This window comes from Erythrolamprus reginae, chromosome 6 (assembly GCF_031021105.1).
Source record: "Erythrolamprus reginae isolate rEryReg1 chromosome 6, rEryReg1.hap1, whole genome shotgun sequence".
Lineage (NCBI taxonomy): Eukaryota > Metazoa > Chordata > Lepidosauria > Squamata > Dipsadidae > Erythrolamprus > Erythrolamprus reginae.
Window position 1 is genome coordinate 54929393 of NC_091955.1, and position 5071 is coordinate 54934463.

Here is a 5071-nt window from a genome sequence, read left to right on the forward strand (position 1 = left end):
CTATTACCTTCATTGTGTATTATTATGTATTGGACAAAATAAATAAACAGTATGTAATCCATGCTTATTACTTGAAATATTTTGATTAGAGGTTACTAGAAATCTACCTGGACTAATAACAATAGAAGCAGCATTTAAACTTATATATTGCTTCATAGTGCCTTTACAGCCCTCTCTAAGTGGTTTACAGAATCAGCATATTGTCCCCAACAATCCGGGTCCTCATTTTACCCACCTCCGCAGGATGGAATGCTGAGCTGGTGGTGAGATTTGAACTGCTGAACTACAGCTAGCAGTTAGCTGAAGTAGCCTGCAGTGCTGCACTCCAACCACTGCACCTCCCCAGCTCTTGTAAAAATATGGAACACTTCACGAATTTGTGTGTCATACTTGCTCAGGGGCCATGCTAATCTTCTCTGTATCGTTCCAATTTTAGTATATGCGCTGCCGAAGCAAGCACGCTTGAATGCTTGAAGATAAAACAGCTATTTTATCTTCAAGCATTAATGAAGTTTTTAGTTTATATATAAATACAACATTTATAAAGGAAAGTCAAGTTATTGTATATCTAGTTGAACAATATATAAGCAGAGTTTTGCTGTGAAGATGAAATTATATATTGATAAATGCTTGTGAAAAATAATGGATGTTGTGAGTTTTTGGTATGTTTTTGGTATGTATGTGTTGCATGGTTTTTAATTGTTGGGGTTTTATATATTGTTCTATTTTAATATTAGAGTTGTTGCAATGTTATATTGTCCTGATTATTGTTGTGAGCCACCCCGAGTCTTCGGAGAGGGGCGGCATACAAATCTAATTATTATTATTAATAATAATAATAATAATAATAATAATAATAATAATAATAATAATAATAATAATAATAATTATTATTATTATTATTATTATTATTATTATTATTAATCTCATTATAATTTATTACTTAAGGGATTACAGGGCCATAAAAAGGGAGTTATTGAGGGCAATCTGCACAATCTGCCCTCAATGAAACAAAATAATCTTTAACTTTGCAATACTGGATTTTTATTAATTTCAAATGCTTTCTTTTTTTAATAAAGTAAGCTGTTGAAGAGAAGCATCCAGCACAGACTACTACAGGAATAGAATTTATTCCCTCTATATTTCTAAGAACCTGACTGTGGATAAAGCAGAATAAACAAATTTAATTAAGTTTTCTTCAAGCATAACTGAAAAGGGAGGAATAGAAATTGTTACATATAACTCCCTTAATGAATTATTGTGATGGTCCATTGAGAGAAAAGAAAAAATGTTAATATTTCTAAAATCTATTCACAGTTTTGAATTTATATTATGGGTTATGTCCTGCGTTGTCCCCTATTTCATGGAATACAACAGAAGACACTTCCTGAGATGGAAAGGGATGTTTTTTTAGTAATTTTTATTAATGATTAAAATGATGACAGTAAAAATTAATACAAACTGTAAAAAGAATAAAAAGAAAAAGTAGGAGGTCCAAAAAGAAAGGGAAAGGGATAAAATAAGAATATAATAAAGAAAAATAAAATATATAAAAATTGAATCCCCACCTTCTTCACTATAAACAATGTTAGTAACTTATCACCTAGCCGCCCCGAGTTTGCGGAGAGGGGCGGCATATAAATCCAATAAACCTAAACCATAAACCTAAACCACCTTTTCTTAAAATACAAAATGGTCTCTTCTTTCCATACCCCACCTGGTTTCTATAAACGAATCCATAAAATCTCATCATTTCAATCCTGATGTTAATTGTTCTGCCGGGCACTATGGTATGAGTCTCTCGAAAATTCAAGAGTAAAAATTTCAGACACACACACACTTGAAAGTTCAAACACAATGTTCTTTATCACAAAATTCAAAGGAAACAAAGCACCCTTTTTGTCTTGCAAAGAGCACTCGTTCCAAAACAACCTTGTAGGCTGTACAATCCCCTTAATCAGTCCTTAAGTACTTAGCTAGCAGCTGTGAAGAAACGCCACAGCCCTCCTTCTTCCATGATGTGAGACACACACACTTTGCTCTGCTTTGATTTCAAAGTCGTGAAAAATCAACAAACAAAGTCCGGAAGCAGCAAGGCACAGTCCTGAAGAAACAACGAGCAGATATTCTTCCACAACGGCCAAGCCAGCATGCTGCTATTTATATCAGCAGCTCTAATTGCTGGAGCCCCACCCAAACACAGGTGGCCTCTCTTATCTCCTGTAATATTTCTTCAATTGGTCTCTTCTATGTATAATTCTGCGCATGCATGTGTCTAACACTTCCTCATCCGAAACGACCGAAGATAATGGAGATTGGCTTCCTGGGCTGTGTGCCAAGCCCCCCTCTTCCAAGTCTCCTCCACCTTCTTCTTCGTCCAAGGAAACTGCACTACCTGACTCTGTCGGCAGTAAACCAGGCCTATGACAAGTTGATGTTTCCCCTACATCCACCTCCACATTCCTTGGGGCAGGAGCTGGGCCAGAGCCGACCACAACAGTTAATAAAAGTCCATTAAGGGTTACAAAAGCTAATAACATTTTAACTTTAATCAAGTAAACCAATTTTATATATCTCCCTTTTACTTCTAACAATCTAGATCTTTCTTTCTTTCTTTCTTTCTTTCTATCTTTCTTATTTATTTATTTATTTTATTTTATTTTATTTTTTTATTGTTAGAGTTGAAAGGGACCATGCAAGTCATCAAGTCCAACCCCCCTGCCTGAGCAGGAAATCCTATAGCATCCCAGCCAAATGGCAGTCCAATCTTCTCTTGAAAGTGTCCAGAGTTGGGGAGTTCACAACCTCCGTAGGCAGACTGTTCCACTGGTTGATTGCTCTAACCATCAGGAATTTCTTCCATATTTCCAGGTTGAATCTCTCCTTGGCCAGCTTACAGCCATTGTTCCTCGTCCGGCCCTCGGAGTGATTTAGTATTTTAAAATAATGTTCTAGAACTTGACTTATTTTCATTTTTTGTTCCTTTTCACATTTTTTTTCAAAAGTTAACAAACCTCTTTTATAAATCCATTATAGAAAAGTTATCTAAATCACTTGAATAGTTTTTTGTTTATATATCCCTTTTAATTTTAAGACCTCAAATGGTTTCTTTTTATGTCAATATCTTTTATCATTTCATTTTTGTAGATTGTAATTTTAAAATCCACTCCCATTAGCCTCTATTTTGCCACCTTTCCTAACATCTGTTAGACACAATCATGACCCAGTTTCAGGAAGCAGGTACTGAACCTGAAGAAGATGGTCCATCTGAACCTGTGGAACCTGCCTCAGGAGAAACTAAACTAGTAATCACACATGGCCAATCAAATACTGGCACCATTCAGACAGCTGGAGCTGTCAGATGAGGATGACATAAGGGCTCCCACCTCTCCACAATCATCAAATAGAGAAGTTAGCAGTGTAGAGATGTTCCAGAAGGTTTCTTGCCAAGAAAGGGAATAAGCATTTTAATAGCAACAACTGAAAGCAGCCTGATGTAGGAAGTAGCTCTCATCCCTGCTTCCTTTACTGAAAACATTTGACCTCTAGCTCTTCTGTGACATTCCTGTGAATCCTGCTTGTGGAATAAATTTGAACCATTTGACAACCCTGACCTGACTCTTGGAACCTTGGATTGGATTGGGACCATTCTTTTCTCCATTCTTCTGTCAAACGAGACTCTTCAGGCAAGCTACTGTTTTGTTTATATTCCTTTGTCTGCTGTTATCACATCACCCTTGAAATAAAATTGCTATCTCCATAGCAACTGCTTGTGAATGTGCATGGTTGTAATTTGAAGCAGGACACAGTCTATGTTAAAGGTAGATACTTTTAAAATTAACTGCTGTGACCATTGTTCAAAAACATCCTTCAATATTTTCAGTGTTAAAACATTTGCTTCATTCGGTATTTGTAAGCCAAATTTTTATGTTTTGGGAATCTTATTTTTAAAATCTTATTTTTTAAAAAAAATCCAAAACAAAAGCATTTTTCCTTAGGATTTTTTATATTTAAGTTCAAGGTCTGATTTCAAATTCATCTGGTCCATTTGTAACTTTGTAAAATCAAAGATTTAATCATCTTTTTCCTGTTTATTCCAAAATGCATATATTTCATGCTCTGAAACTTGTATTTAGAACTTATTCCACTAAGGATTAAAAGAAACTCACCTGGCGCTATAAAACCTTTGATCCAAAGGTTCCTAATAGCTGAAAGCATTTTACAATTTTAGAAAGTGATTGGAAAAGAAAGTGTACAGGGAAGATAATCCTCCTATCAAAGGTGCTGACCACAGGCATACTTCCAGCTTTTTACTCAGAATGTTTATGGCAAAGAACTGGTATTAGTTATCTAATTTAAATAACAACCAAAGGAATTATTAAATGAATTATGAGCTGCAATGTTTTAATGGGACACTCGACAACAGGGGTGTCAATTTCAATTTCATTGAGAGCCACATTTCAATGGGTTGTGTTTGACCTCAGAGGGCTGGGTGGGCATGGCCAGCTCCACATCATTCATGTCAGGGGCACCTGTGGTGGCCCTAGCATTCTGCCAGTGAAAATGGAGTTCAGATTGCCCTCCGAGTTCCATTTTCACTGGCAGAAAATTCTGGTCCTTTACTGTTTCCAGTGTGCCCTTGGGCCAGATCTAAGCACCCCGTGAGCTGGATTTCTCCCCCCTTCCCCAGACCTTGGGTTTGACACTCCTGCTCTAGATGGATTGGTATCTTCTACATCAGCATATTTTTCTGGGGGGAAAAGATAGTTATCTCAGTGTAACTCATGATTAAGGATTACTAAGGATTATTAAACCTCATGGTTGTTTCTGACTATAAAAGCTGGCATTTTTACTAACATGGAACTTCAGAAAGTTCCCATATAATTTGCATGAATATTTAACACTTTTGACACATTATAAAAAGTTTGAACATACTGTATAGTAATATGGTTTAGTGAATACTCTTTCAATTTTATGAGGTTTGTGAATGATATATTCCATGTTACTTTGCCTTATAAAACAGCGTTTAGATGACAGATCAATTATTTTTAAAAAAACCAGCAATCCATAT

The 5071-nt window shown here is 35.8% G+C and overlaps 1 non-coding gene across 1 annotated transcript; it reads right to left on the minus strand.

Annotated features, from left to right (window-relative positions):
* Positions 1 to 353: 353 nt before the first annotated feature.
* LOC139169831 (U6 spliceosomal RNA) lies at positions 354 to 460 on the minus strand. The gene has a single exon (XR_011559535.1). It is a non-coding gene; the product is annotated as a U6 spliceosomal RNA (small nuclear RNA).
* Between the last annotated feature and the right edge of the window lie 4611 nt (positions 461 to 5071).